Source organism: Ostrea edulis, chromosome 8, assembly GCF_947568905.1.
Source record: "Ostrea edulis chromosome 8, xbOstEdul1.1, whole genome shotgun sequence".
Taxonomy (NCBI): Eukaryota; Metazoa; Mollusca; class Bivalvia; order Ostreida; family Ostreidae; genus Ostrea; species Ostrea edulis.
This window is the reverse complement of record NC_079171.1, coordinates 72,974,568-72,991,384: the sequence shown is the minus strand read 5'-3', so window position 1 is coordinate 72,991,384 and position 16,817 is coordinate 72,974,568. Positions and strand designations below refer to the sequence as shown.

General features: G+C 33.0%; 1 protein-coding gene and 1 long non-coding RNA gene across 3 annotated transcripts in view; one reads left to right on the top strand and one right to left on the bottom strand.

Annotated features, from left to right (window-relative positions):
* LOC130049293 (leucine-rich repeat-containing protein 70-like) overlaps positions 1-16,817 on the bottom strand; it is a 1,034,056-nt gene that overhangs the window by 24,408 nt on the left and 992,831 nt on the right. The window lies entirely within an intron of this gene.
* On the top strand, positions 14,435-15,914 carry LOC130049295 (uncharacterized). 2 transcript variants are annotated; one of them, XR_008797797.1, is made up of 3 exons: positions 14,642-14,840; positions 14,959-15,171; positions 15,702-15,914. It is a non-coding gene; the product is annotated as an uncharacterized LOC130049295 (long non-coding RNA). The 2 variants fall into 2 exon arrangements; XR_008797796.1 differs by having other exon boundaries at positions 14,435-15,171.

Below are 16,817 nucleotides of genomic sequence, written 5' to 3'. Positions count from 1 at the left end.
AATTCAATCACTAAAAATTCAGGTCACACCAACTCACTTAATCGTATCTGCAATAGCCTCTATATTATAAACGTAGCCAGTAAAATAATCCTGGAACATGCAAATGCCTATGATGTATTTTCCGATTCACATTTCTGTTTAAGATGCATGGAGACAACATACTGCGGATCTTCCATCTACGACATCTTCAGAAAATGTACAGTACCATCGTCGTGGATATTGTGTCTATTCTAAAATGACTAGATATTCATAAAATTCACCTTGACACGATTGTTCTTGTATTTGTGTGTGTGATAAAAATACGGATCTTTTATTTTACAAATCTAGATATGTATGGTTTCGTAAAACGGGTATTATACAGAGGATTTTCTTATCGTAGCATACTCGATAACTGGGGAGAAAGACATTTAATAATTCATCAAAGTATCAGCATACTCGATAACTGGGGAGAAAGAAATTTAACAATTCATCAAATCATCAGCATACTCGATAACTGGGGAGAAAGAAATTTAACAACTGTAGGCAAATAAGAGATAATCAATAATCTCATTATTTCTAAATTACAATGTAATGCGTCGATAATTCTCAATCTCCCTGATGAAATAATTAAGCAACTGAACAAAACGATATTTATTTTCTACGTAATACAGGGGAAAAAATCAAAAGAAATACACTTATTGGAAAGGAATTGAAGGGGGGGGGGTCAATATTTTTTATGTTCATTCCATTTTTTCTCATTAAAAGTGTCTTGGATTACACGTCTGCAAAGTACTACATCCAGTCTCTAAACATTTCTTGAACATAAATCTCAAAAAGAGGTATATAATTGAAACAAACTTAAAAGATGTAAAATAATATAAACATATCAATTTCTGACGTTGTTCTATACAGAAGTAATTTGCGCTTTTAACAAAACCAAAATAATTAAAGACATCTCTATGACTACAGAAGTATTCGCTCGGGCGATGACGGCCATTTTGTTTATCTAAAACGCTTGACCGTAAACACACATATTTTTGGAGTGTCTGAACAGGACAAATAACTTGTAAATGCAAAGATATTGCAAATAAACAATTTGTTTCTATCAATAATCAATAAAATAAAAGAAGGCCAAGTACCTTAATACTTTCGTGATATACAATCGGACCCTTTGAAATTGGCGCACTCGTTGTGGAAGGGTGTATGGAGATTTTGTATAAATTACTGTAAACGAAGTCCAGATTTCCAGAATTTTGTGATACAGTTCATCACCAGAATTTAATGTACGAATGCGATATGAAGTTTTCTTTTAATTACCAGCCATATGTTTTCTACAGGGCATAAATCAGGTGATTGTGTGAGCCACTTCAGTTCTGGAATTTGTCAGTTTTGTAATTGGTTGAAAGACACGATCAATGAACAGGTGCATGACCATCCATAAACAGATAATAATAGTCTTGAAAGAGGTTTGCTATACAGGCCACACGTTATCTACGTATCGTTCAGAGTTATTCATGTTGCTATATGTATTGACTCTGCAAAGAGTGATAACGCCATGACACGTAATGCATCCCTAAATATTTTACCAGTTTCGAGGGAAAATACAGTCCAACAGTCAATAGTTAAATCACTTCTCCATATATATACTCGACCGTATTTTCCAAAGACAATCTGGAACATGTCAGAAGAAATTACCATTTTCATTTCATATATCACGGCCCAGTTTATTTTACCCGCACACCATTACGCACGTTTTACACGATTGTTAACTTGGACCGTATTTTTTTTTATACAAATACATATTTAGTATCCATTTTTGTCTTAAACATCGCCAAATAGTTTTCTTTGAAATATTTGCATTGCTATTTTCATTCCATTTTTGTAACGTCCGGCAGTGGTCTTTTTCTATCCAACAGTGTCTATCTAGCAAGTCTGCGTTGTGCACCTGCACTCAATATTATTCTTCGTCCATTTCTTTGTTAATTTTCTGTTGTACCTTGCACTCGAAATTTATCCCAAGCTCCATACACAGTTGATATAGGAATTCATAATAATTTTACATCTTCCCCGAAAGTTTTACAGCCCTGAACTAATGCTACGATGTTTTCTTATGAGCCTATATCCAGTTCCGATGTTTACAACCCATGTTTTCTAATCACTACCGTGCATGTATAAACATAGTAGCAGACGAACACAAACATCATTACGCCACATAATTGACCTTCATTATTTTAAATACATCATCGGAAAGGATAACTCATGTATGTAAGGTGGAGATAACGAACAGTGATCAATCTTATAACTCCTATAAGCATTACAAAATAGACAGTTGGGCAAACACGGACCCCTGGACACACCTGAGGTGGGATCAGGTGCCGAGGAGGAGTAAGCACCCCCTGTTGACCGGTCACACCCGCCTTGTGCCTTATATCCTGATCAGGTAAACGAAGTTGTCCGCAGTCAAAATCAGTATGCCAAGAACGGCTTAACAATCGGTACGAAACACGTCAGACAGCATTTGACCCAATGCGAGGTTGTATTGACGAAGTAGATCGTTATAACGACAATATAATTTGCGAAATGCTGACTTCAATCGAGACTGTTGAAATCCTTGTATCATCAACTTGTTTTTCAGTAGCTTACCTCGATTCTGTGCAAAGAGAGATAACCCGCAGTGCATGATACTCGATAAACACGTTTGAAAAATGACGCGATCGTGCGAATACTTTTGTCCACAGTCTGTACTTCAGAAGAATCCTTATATTTACCAATTTAGAAAGGAAACTTATTTCAGTTCAGAAAGCATCCAATTTATTTTCCCAATTGGGACAAGTCAGGAGTTCTATACACCAAATACTTATATGATATTAAAGGTGTATTTAGAAATTTTAAATATTTTCAAGATCCAATATCCCATAGAAACAATATTATCTGTGAATACTATATTTCAAAAACAATATTCAATCGTTTTAACGGTATGTTTGACTGCAAAGAAACTCCCTACATTAATATTACAGACAACCGTTCGGCAGGAATGCTTACTCCTCTTACGCACCTGATCCCACCTCTGGTGTGTCCATGGGGGCCGTGTTTGCTCAACTATATATTTTGTATTGCTTGTAGGAGTTGTGAGATTGACCACTGTTCGTTATTTTTACCTTCCATGCATGTATTATTTAAAAAAAAGATAACTTTTTTTTAATATATTGAATATTAAAGCATCTTTCTTACATAACATATTAGTTGATAACAAATGTATTAAGGCAATCACAGAAACCTTTTGGACGGAAAAGTTTGACATTTCAAAAACATTTATGAAAGACAATTGACCTACTAGAAGTCGAAAAATTTTCAGATAAACAAATGTCAGAGTTTAACTATCAATTGTTACATAAACTTGTCAATTGTAATTTGAATGTTAGCAAATGAAATTCAAATATACAAAAATATTGTGAAAACTGTGGTGAAATTGAAAGCATAGCACATCTTATATATGCCTACATAACGTCTAAAAGAATATGGAAAAGGATTAACAATGTACTAAATATTGATATTTCTTGGAAACATATCGCCATAGGCTTTAATAATGAAACAAATCTATCAGAGGTTCTTAATATTTTTATTTTTTTTTGTACTCAAGATTTATCAATATAAAATGAATTGTAAACGAACTGAAACCTCTTGTAACAGTGAAAATTGATATATCTCAGTGAAATGGGCTTTAAATACATATCGATAAATTGTAGAACAATCGTATTCAAATATATGTATTTAAAATATATTTTAGAAAGTTTGTATATGAGAGGCCCGGTAAGGGTGGAGGGTCGGTTCCTTCGCATTTTGTTTACCTGGAGGCAGTTTGACTTTTTATGCATGTGGTAGTGTGTCATACAGGTAAACGGAGGTAGCCTTTGATGTGGTAAACACTAGCTTTGTATGACTTGAAAATTCAATCTAATTATTGTAAACTTTATTGTATACCCTTTAAAATACATCTATGTTGAAAATAAAATTGATATAAAACATCTTTTTCCTCCTTTAGCATAAAATTGTGTTATATAACCCACTACAAATTCATTAAAGTATAAAATATATGTGAATATGTAGAACGCTGTTGCTGTAAGGGAATAGTGTTGATGAATGATTTATATATTTGTTGATATTGCATTAAATAAAAGATTTTAAAAAAACTGATTATACGCCGAACAAGCTATACAGTTATGCAACTGAACCATGTTTGTTAAGTTCATAATTAATAAATGAACGCTTTATGCATGTGATGGTAGAATGTTAGTACATACATATCGGAAGTTCACGATGGAGAAACATTTTTCCCGTTTGTCATAATGATGAGTGACATTTTAATTGCCATCAACAGTTATATTAATTAAAATATTTAACAGTGACCCAAAAATGGAGATCACTGGGATTTATTGAATCGAAATATAAACGAAAATAACTAGTGCTTATGAATAAAACGTCCTCGATATATTTAAATGTTAAGATTACGACAATAACAACATATATGTTCCATGTACGAGTTAATTAATTGCATATTTTTCTCTTCAGAATACCAACCTAATACAGGAGCACAATTCACACCGTGGAAAATACAAGAGAATGTTGAAAGACCTGATTACCAAATACTACGAATACATTGTCAATGGGGAACCCCAGCTTCTTCTTCACATCAACAACATACCACGTGTTTGTAAAATCAGAGTGGTGTTCAGTAAAGTGATTATTAAATGACTGATCACTTGGTGCAAATGGTTCCCTTTGCTATTTTTATTGAAGGGGCAGCTGTCTCTGGTGCCAAAACAGTCTAGACAATAAGTGTCCACGATACCTAGAAAAACTATACTTCTTGATGTTGTTGATTAGAGACTAGCTTTGTGATTTCAAATTTATTAAAGGTTTTTTAGAATAGGTTAATACTCACGATTGATTTACACTACTTCTGATATATGTATTGGTACAATTTTTTTCTTCAGAAGCAAATATAAGAGTTTTGCAAAACATTGAGAGTGTAGCATTTGATGAAAACAAAATATAACCTGTAGAGCATTATAACAATGAAAGGTGAAAATAATAAACAATGACCAATTCCATAACTCGTATAAGCAATACAAATAGAGGGTTGGGCAAACACGGTGGGATCGGGTGCCTAGGAGGAGTAAGCATCCCTTGTCAACCGGTCACACCCGCCTGAGCTCTATACATTGATACGATATGACTTATTTGACCTGTCATGTTATGCAGCTGCGAAATTAATAATTTTGATATCTTCCTAAATATATTTATTATTAATTTGCATGAGGAAGCTTAAATGGGTGACTCCAGGAATAAAAACAGAAACTCCTGTAAGGATTTCGGCAGCACCCTGGGACCAAAAGTTTACTCCCTATGATATATTTATTCTAATTATACAATTAATCTCACTTTAGTATCAAGAGCATTGTAGAACATAATAGATAAATATTTGGTTAAAAACATTACATACTAAATTTGCATCAGCCCTGAAGTCTAACATCTACCGAGAAGAGCATGAATTTACAATTTTGGTGGATAACCTCCCTGCTATATATGGATTATTTTCCCTTACAGATGTATGGTTGTAGAGGCGACTATTTTTAAAGAATGGACATTTTTCCCGCTCTTAAATATTTGGGAGTGCAGCTGTCCTCGTATTTTCATTTTGTGCCCGCCTCTTCCAAAGGTCCTTCATATATATTTTAAAAATACTTTGAAATTAGTTACCAAGAGTTAAAACTATTCCGATGTTAGTGAACGACGGATGACTCACGAAGAACAATAACAGATGTTCTCACCTGTGTGTAATATGTAACCTAAACACCGAAACTACCTGAAAAAATCTGAAACTTCTCTGTTTGACTAAGGCAATTTTACCTACTTCGAAATTTTACACTTGTCATATTATCTACGACGGAAAACTGTACCACACGGATGAAACTTAATTCAATGCTAACAAGTTGTAAAATGTAAACTTGCATCTGCATGGACCATCTACTAAGTTTTCTATATCTACTTTGACCACTATGAATGGAACATGTTTAAAGAACAATGACTTTTATTCGTATATCAGAAGCCTATCGATTCCCTTTAACTTGGTCAGCTTCTTTCATTTCAAAATTAGTTTCACTGTTAATAAACAAGAAAATAATTTGCAGAAAAAATGTATAACCTGTATACTGGGTTATGCCTTTTTTCTGCAATGATACATACCTTCATTCCCCGATGAAACAAGACACGAGTACATTTTATTTGTTCTTGTTTCCACGTATCATTTGTTTATGAGCTTGATCAATGTCCGTTATCTTCACCTATTATCCAAATTACCCTATGGTTGACATGTTTGTTACGTAAATGGATTAGCCAGTGTACCCTTTCACCTTGATGTTACTCTATATTTGGTAAAGGATTTTTAGAGTATACACAGTATGCACAAACATGTTTGAACCGTTTCAAAAGTGCTAATAAAACAAGTCGTCTTTTATTTATATTTATTCGTTTTATTTGACGCTATTAAGATATGGATTTGAACATGTTCAAATTACTTTTGAGTACCAACTAGCATTCATAGTGTAGGGGATATCTAACGTATAGAAATATCATCTCGTGTAGTTGTTTTTTTAAACAGTCAGTACATGTAGTTGCAATTGTTGAATCTGTGGTGAACTTATTGCTTGATGCAAAATACACCCCATTGCTACACAAAATATTATTTGGTTCAATTTCGCATTCCAGGAAAGCTTAATTGTTTAAATGATATTGGGGTCTGGTAAAATTTCAGCCAAAACTAACTTGCATTACCAGATGATAGACATTAAAAGAAAAGAGCCACTGGGGCAGGATATCAAGCACAGTGTGTGTCACTATGCATTATATTGATGTTATGTTGTAGTATTTATTCAGGTCCATATATTTTATAGTTTCCTGATTTCAAATGAAAAGTTTGAAGAAGAAAAAAATAGTAGCGTGGGTCAAGAAATATCTATGCTGTTTTATTTGATTGGACAGATTACAAATAGTCCATTGTAATTACATAACCTTATCAACGATGATATCATTCTTTCAATCATTTGAAAGGAATTTCAACATAAGTATAGAATGTAATTTTCAAATTTTGTTTTGTTTTGTTTTTGGTATATAAATCAGGTTTTATAACAAGTTTAGGAATATTGTACACAGAGAGAGACGAAGTATGTAAATATAAATGGATCTTATTGCTACGCTATAGAGGCGATTGTTTAGCATTGATCTATTTCAATCAAACAAATGGGTGGGGTTGTAACACCTTACCTATAAAGATCCGCCGATTGGGCACCAATTGACCGCATACAAGTATCGGAAGTAAAGGAGATTTATCGATTGATTTTATCTGTTTAACGTTTATCTCGAGAATTGTTCACTCATATAGAGGCGTAACCGAGACCGATGGAGGACTTCAAATGTAGGCCTTTGCTCGGCGCTTACAGTCATTGAACAGTGTACTGTATCTACCGTGGTAGGGATCATCTGTTTTTAAGGTCGTCTTAGAGGACCTGTGGCAACCATCCTTAATGTCGAGTGCTTGGCGATGGAATTCTTACTACCTGTTTTAACGACTTGGGTCTGTCGCGGATGAGATTCGCATGTCAGGCAAATGATCTAAGCTATTGGCCACTGCTGCAGTGAAACAAATGAGAAGGAGGACACGAATTAGTTTCGTAGATTAACGTACGGACTGAAATGGGGTAAATAAAGCGAGGAACGTGAATAGTCGTTGATTAATGTATATTTAGCAAAACTGGTAAAGGCTTAATCATACACCACCCGATTTCAACACCTACATTTGTCAGTCAACAGAATTCAAAGTATCATTGTTTTCATTACTAAAAGGGATGGGTGCTCCAGTTTTCAATTTAGTATACGTTTTATTAGTAGTTGATGTATTAATGTTTGTTTGAAGTTGAAAAATTTGTGTGTAAATCCTCAAAAACCCAAAACTCAACAGCTCTATTTCAATTTTCTGCGCATGCGCAGGTCTTCATCTAGTAGATGAGTGAACAAATCAAATATCAATTTGCCTTCTGGTTAATGAAGGAGTTTCAAACTTACAGAATTTCTACTGGCAAGAATTGTCTTTTACTGATAGCAAAAGGTTTATGTTGAACAGAATAAGCACATGTTGATTATTGAATAAAATGTATCATTTATATCAGCAAGTTCAAAACAAAAAATATGATAATTATTTGTGCAAATACATTATTGCCTTTCAATTTGATTCTTTTATATACCTGTCTAGTTAATAGTGAATATTGATATATTTCAATTAATATCAACATAATCTTCTACCTCCCAACATTTCGTTCTGTCTAAATTATTTCTAAATTTACAACATATATATCAGATTTTCCGTTTATCGTGAAGACCATTGATCGCGTTTTGCATTTATGGTGAAGCGCGTTTATCGCATTTTACGTTGATCAGATCCATCGTGATGTTCGTTTATCACAATTTGTATATATCATGAAGAGCGCTTATCGTATTTGCGTTTATCAGTTGTTTTTTTCGTTTATCACATCGTATGGTGTGTGTAGCCTATCGTACCCCATGTGTATCTTAACGTATCGTGCGTGTATCGTGTTCTATCGTTTATCTTTTCGAGAATAGCGTAGTGGGTACTTTAACACCATATTATCTACATATGTACATGGTATTTAACAGAAATGATGACCTATATCACACGGTATAGACCTAGAGTAGTGTAGTTTAAGCTTTATAATCACTGAAACATATTATGTGAAGCATAAACTGCACCAGGTTAGGTTATATACAACACAGGTCAGTATATGGTCACTCAGAATTTAAAATAAAAGAAACTTCATCGTGCAAAACACGCACTTCCATTTTCAAATGACCCCATTCTGCATGGACTGGTGAATGTATGACTGCTAGGAACAAATCAACTAACTTCTTTATTTACTCACAATCACAATTTTCAATGGAAATTGTTTTCAAATGTAATGGTTTGAATTTACACATCGAAAATATATCTTTTGCCATTAAATGCATCGGCTTCATTCATTTTCAAATTGTACTTACTTAGATTGTAAATTTACAACACTAGACAACGTTTTGACTATGGGGATTATTTTAAATTGGTTCATTCTTATGTGTATTGTTGGTGTTTTCCTGAGCGCTACATGTGTTGTTCTATGTTGAATTTGTTATTTGTGTCCCCTAAAGAGTAAGCGAATTTAATATTAACCTTTATTTTTTCCTGATATATATATATATATATATATATATATATATATATATATATATATATCAGTCTTTGTTGCACAATTTTTAATTGTACAAAGGAAAGGTGAAAATAACGATCATGATGTAAATCATAACTGCGATAAAGTATTAAAAAAATAGAGTTGGGAAACGCGGAGACTTGAACAAACCAGAAGTAGGATTAAATGACCAGGAGGAGTAAGAATATCGTGTCGATTGGTAACACTCGGTCCAAACTCTTTCTCTTAATCATATAAGCGGGTTTATTGTGTTTGCACATGCTACTAGTTTGATTGTAGTTCAATGAAATTTGGTCACGAGTTTACAAAAAAAAATTATGTGACCTTTAACTCAAGATAAGATATATCAACGAAAGTTCATCTATCAACATGTTGTTTTTTTTTAATTTTCATACATATACGGCGTCAATATATCATAGTTGACACCACTAAGTCTTCTTTATCTGGTTCACATCTGTGTATCTAATTTGATAAAGTTGTTATTGACAGACTAACATCTCAATTTTGTGCGAGATTAATGGCCAATCAATTGAATTTAATAACATTATACATAAGTTTCAACAATCTGAATCAAAATAAATATATGGTAACTTTTTACGACTATTAGTGTGATATTATAAGCATACACAATACAATAAATGCAGTATTTTCCACCACATACCTTAGCATAAACTATGATTTGCGATGTTTGCTTTAAATGTCCGAAATGTTTGAACACTTTCGATAGAATGGACCTGTGGTAGATACACATACGAAAACTGTCGTATTGTATTTTGGGAATGGATTTGAAATACGGCATCTCTTAGTAGACGCGTAGTAAGTATAAAACAACTTCGAAAGTAATGTCCATTTCAATAAAGACACTACCCTCTCTAATTACTATATTTTATAGATAACCGGTGCTGTTCTTAAACATCATTTAACTTTAACTCCGTCGACATTGACAAGTTGGATTCAATATGACCAGCAATATTCATATCGTTATCCACACACTATATTTCAATATGTTTGCTACATGCCAGTGTCGATTTGTTTACGATGCATTACGATTTATTTTGTTAAAAATACACTAGAGTTGATTATGTTTGCAACACTTTGGGATTCATTTCCGTTACAACACACTTGGGTTGATTTTGTTTATCGTACACAAGAATTGATTCGTTATGCTATGCACTAGGTTTGATTTCGTTTACTATGCATTATTTTTGTTTGCTATACAATTTGTACAGACGCATTTGTTTAGTATACATTATGATTAATGTTTTTACTGCACAATATAGTTTGATTTTGTTTACTTTACACTAGCATTGATTTTGTTGAATATATAACGGATTCGATTATGTTCACTACACCCGAAGATTGATTTTGTTTAGGATACAGTAGGATTGATTTTATTGACTTCACAGTAGGGTTTAATGTCCATTACTTTGAACTGGGATTGATTCTGTACTATACACTAGAATATATTTTGTTTGTTTTACACAAGGATTAATTTTGTTTACAATTTATTAGAATTTATTATGTTTACTACACATTGATATTAATTTTGTTTAACGTACACTGTGAATGATTTTGTTTACTGTATCCTTGTAATAAATGTTTATGTAACGCCTATTTATTTATAGAGAAAAAGCAGATTTGGTTGATTTTTGTGTTTTGTGCAGGTTGTACAAATTCCTACTACAGTATTATCATTTACTACGTTTAGTAATATTGTCACTTTATTATTATAAAACACATGTCTCATCGTTTATACTTGACACACATCGGGACATCTTTACATACTGCTTTCTTATCTCCTCAACATTACAGGAATTCGGACGATGTCATGGATATCTCGATCCCGATCTTGTTGTTTATAATTAGAAATAACCGTGATTATGTTGAGAATGTGGCACAGCTTGAAAAATAACGAATGTTTCTGTGTATTTCTTGTTTTATTGATATACTTTCTTATATATGTGTTGCTTTAAAACATGTAATGGTGACTTAGTTATCTACTTATTTACAACCGAGTCTTGATAAACATCTCTTATTTAAAAAAAAAACAGAATGTCGCTAGCAGTTTGAGTTAGTGATTAGAATTACTTGTCAGCAATCAGACGTCCAGTTGTAAAATTAAGAGCTCGTGAAGATTTCTGAAGTCATGGTTAGCGTTGGTAGGAGTAAAGAAGAGAGCACTGAGTTAAGGACACTAAAAATTTGAAATTATTGATTTATTTTAATAATATTTAATTAAATAGATTTGTTAATTTTTAAACTTGTTCTTTATCAAATAAATTCGTAACAATTGACGACAGCGGTTTTTTTTAGCTGTTAATGAAGTGTAAACATAATGAATAGGTGAACAAGTAACTTATTCTTGCCAATTATTAATCTTAACTAGGAGAGGGAAATAAAACGCGTTTGACTTAAGGTCATGTTTAAGAATTATTCAGAAAAATGAAGCTTTATATCCTATTGTTTTGGGTGTAGGTCATTTATTAATATTAAAAAACTAAAGACACTTTTCAAGTATCACAACATATATACGCCTCCTGTACTTTCACTTCGCATGTTTACTTAAGATGTCAAGGGTCATATGACGTCATTTGACCAGATTATACAAGACGCAAATAGATGATCATAAATCGACACGGCGCACAGCCAGCTGTACATAAAATAATAAAAACATGACATGATAGAAAAGAATAAGTTTCACAGAATCGAGTATTCACTGTCCAAATTGGATAATCCGCTTGCAAATAAGTTAAAAATGGTCCGCAAGATGAAAACCTACCCCTGCACTTTGTTTATTTGTGTTTTTTCTCGAGTCCAGTGTACTGTTCAAGAATATTTCAAGATTTGGACAGTGATTTTTAGATAAAGCCTTGTTCAAAGCTTTCAAATAATCTCATGGTATCACAATACATTTATTTTCCTCTTACCGCCGTCCAGTTTTATCTTTGATATGCATGTAAACACGCTATCTAATTAATATTCAAACGCAGCACTGATGTAGAATATTGATCCAAAATTAGATACTGGAAAGGGAAGTAACACGGCGGGAAAATTACAATTTATTATGTAAACATATACATGATACATGTACGCAGGACAACCAATGTATTTTAACCAAGAAACATTTACTTTAGTTTTAATCTTTTAACTCTAACTCTCTCTCTATTGTTTATTCGCCAATCAAGGTTCCTTGGGAAGGGGGGGGGGGGCATGTATAGTAATGAAAATAAGAAAACAATCATTCAGAATTACTAATACTATCAGAGTTCACACTTCTGCACTGCACATGTCTATAACTATATATGAAATACTGATTGCAGACAAGATTTAAATTAACAACATGATATACAATAAAATAACCCAACTGTCTCACACATCAGTTTCTGAGACAGTGGATAGGTCCAAGTGTGTTGTGTGAATACATATAAAATTGTAATCAAATCAGTATTATTATAGTTTAGTAAGTACAGTATGCAAGTATAAAACATATGTACATGTAGGATCCAGTTGTTCTGAATGTCTTATGCTAATGCAGAGAGGTTAGAATAGAATGATTATATAAATGAAAACAATTAATTGTATGAAGTGTTCAGTAAAGAAAGAATGAATTGTTGACTTGATTACAGGGGGCACCAAGGGACAGTGCCTGTTAACAGTTTGGTAATACATTTATTGTACCGGACTGTTGGTCTTGTACTTCCAGTAACCAAGACAGTTATATTTAACAACTAATTTCAGAGACATTATAAACTCTAGTTTGTATTCAAACATTCTGCGTTTGTATCGACATAATGATAACGGAACGGATAAAAGATCTGTTTACAATCAGATTATTTAAATTCCAATCTTATACCTCATGAATGAATGAGAGTCTGATTACCCCCCCCCCCCTTTTTTCCCCTATCGTCGTCAGGGACCATTAGAAGGGAGCTGGTTTTAATCAGACTACACACATAAATATATATGCACTATCTACCCTCGATCTAGGCCTAAAACGAAATAATTCCTACAATGTGAATGTGTTAAACAAACAAGTGTGTAATATATGTATTACATATATTCAAAAAATATTTCTTCGCTTTGGTATGAATACAACAACACACCAGTATCTATATTTTTTTTTGAAAATTTAATCTGATGCAAAGAAGTATGCATTTAATTTCAGAGATCGGTGCGGTGTTGAATTATCTGCATTACCTCGAACACATCATACGTGATGGCCATTAGTACAACAAGTTCTTATATTTCTGATCGAACTCAGTGCGTAATTTGTAACTGACGATTCGCGGTGCAAATCATGCGCTGATCCAGGAATATAGTCTCGGGTGTCAATCCCTGCATTGGGGGTGGGGGGTGTCTAAACAAGGTTACAAACATGCAGTATCTACTAAATAGATGTAGAATATATACAAAAATATGATACACTACATGTATGTTTTCATGAAACACTGTTGAAGGGTGGTTGTCTATATCTGGACCCATGCGGCTCTTGCAATGAAACACAGTTTAGGGAAGGGGATAACTTAATTTGATAGTTTTAAAAACGATTAAAATGTCATGGAGTTATTACTTTTCAAATTGAGTGGGTTTGGGTAGGAGTCTGGACCCATGCAGCATCTGCTCTTGCAATGAAACATATATAATGAGGTGGGGGGGGGGGGGTATATGTATCTTGTTCTACAATGAATATTTGTATTATATCACTGTGTATATATAAAAAAAAATCCGTGGGAATACTTGACGACTCGAGTTGGATTTCTTTTAGAAATAGTTTAAGGTGACAACTTGAAAATCAAAATTGCTTTCAACAAAATATGTATCTAGCTACTGGAAAACCAGAAGTGACACATACTCCTCCACTACTTGGGGGGGGGGGTTGTTTTCCCAGTTTTAAGACATATTCTTAATTCATTATTGAAAATAAAGATAAGTGGCTGCAGTGTGTAAACTATCTAGTTCACGAAATGAGTGTCAATCTTTTTATTTCATATGACACCCCCCCCTTCACTCTCAAATACGTTTTATCACTTGACCATGAAAATGTAGAAAGATTAAAATTTGAAGTACTCAGTCAATGTAAAGTAATTCAAAGTGAATTTCAATTAAGTTTCAATAAAACTATTTCTCATTTTGTTTTGTGTTTAAAGGTCAACTGAAACGATTTTCAAAGTTCGTTTTTCAAATAAATTCCGTAAGAAAATACCATTCCTTAAATGTTTTCACATAAGAATAATTTTTGTTTCGATCATCCAGGTAGATACGACATCGTTAATTTCAACCCGGTAAATGTTATTGTATGAGTTATCTGCCCTTTAGGCGAACCTGATATTTCAATATGGCGGCACGATATCAAAATCATTCGGAAGATTGTATTCCTGAAATAGATATATCGCTTAGTGTTAATGTGCAGCCCTGCCAATACGAACCAGTTGTACAGCGAGACGCATCCCCACTAGTGGAAAACGATAGTTATTCAGAAAACAGCGAGAATCAATCGGACGAATGCCCTTCACCTGTTCACCATCTGATATGCGAGGTCGATATGCAATGGTTTGTTAATTTAGGCTAATTATTTATATGAGACTTTTAATGAAAACGAAACGATTACTCAAAGCTCAGAAGTGCATCAGCATGTATTTCTAAGACTAGTTTTCTATTATTCTAACAGGTGATCATATAGGCTAGTAATGTCATCGCAATGCCCTCAAGAAGGGAGTCCAAATGTTGCAGTGCATAGGATTGAAGAAGTGGGCGTGTCCTGCATCACAGATCACGAAGGTTTTGTTGTGGCAAACTGTCTCAACAGATTGGTTATAGGAACAGCTTATTATGAATGCATACAAAATATTGGTCCCTTGGAGGAGGGGGAATTGATTCACAAGTATGTATTTTGTTATGATTACTCAAAGTTAATATTGGGGGGGGGGGGGGGGGGGGGGCACTCAGTCTCCTGATTCACTATGACACGGCCATAGTCATAGTCATTAATGAAGCATTGTAAAATAAATGTCTAGATGCTATTAAAAACCAATGTTCTTTAATATTTTCTAGATTGAAATTGCTAATTTATTTAAGTATTTCAAATAATTTAATGCAAATTAGTAGATAAAAATGAAAATAAGTATGTCAATGGTCAATGGGGCAGGCACTCGGTCTCCTGATTCACTATGAGCCATAGTCATAATGAACCTCTCCTATTTCAATATCTAAACCCACTGGATTGTTGACCCTTTTATGCACTTCCTTTCAAATAAACATATAATGTGCCTCAATCAATTTCTTATGTTAATTCCTGAAAAATCATTCATATTTAAAGTAACCCCATCCCCCCCACAATTTTTTTTTTTTTGGTTAGATGAAAGTCATCAATTATATTTGAAATTTTAAAATTCTTCATAATTTTTTTAACAGATTTTACAGACATCATGCATATTGGAGATCTGGTAGTAGCTTGGGAAAAACAATTGGAAAGTTATTCTATCCTGCGTTGTGACTATGATAAGAAATCATTCCATCACAACAGTACTGTGGATTTAAATACCCTTTGGTATTAATTTAAATGTGTGATAAATTCTTAATGCATTTTTCATAAGTGATATAAATAAATATAAACAAGTAAACATAGTTTGATGTTCAGTTTTTATATTGTACATAATATATATATATATATCACCAATTTACATATATGTAATTTGGGTTAAATCCAAAAGGTCTACAGTCCCAGTCACCTGAGTTTGACACATGTTGGTAGGAATTTGTGATCGGGGCAGGAGAATTACCAACAACATCCATTATATTAACTTCCTGGAGTTTCTGTAGGAGCCAAACTGATCACATCCTGCATCAATTCAAAGGCTTAATCTGAAATATAACAAAACGTTACAATTCAATAAACATGTACTTATTGTCTAGTATTATGAATATCCACTCACATACATACTAATTATGTGGGTCAATTTAGAAAATGTACATATTTGAGGTGAAGAAAAACAAAAAAATTCAAATGTCGCAGAAAATTAATTTTCATATTAATGAAGCATTGTAAAATAAATGTCTAGATACTATTAAATACCAATGTTCTTTAATAGTTTCTAGATTGAAATTGCTAATTTATTCAAGTATTTCAAATAATTTAATGCAAATTAGTAGATAAAAATGAAAATAAGTATGTCAATGGTCAAAATTGACCTACATGTAAAATTTGTACATGTATTCCGTTTCTTTTTCCAACAACTGGATTTATTTAATGATACAAGTTTAATTTTCCATCTCATAATTATAAGAATATTATCAAAACTATGGTTGTAAGAAATATTCATTTATCAATTTCACAATTTATCTATTTAGTAAATTGTAAAATTGCTTCTTTGGGGGGGGGGGGGGGGGTTCTGTAACTTGGGAAATTTACATAGTATCAGCATGGATAAATAAATATATGCTCTGCATTTAATTAATCAAATGTGGATCATGTGTACTTAGTCATGTTGCATGTATATCATAAAGCTGATTAAGTATACTCGACTAGTG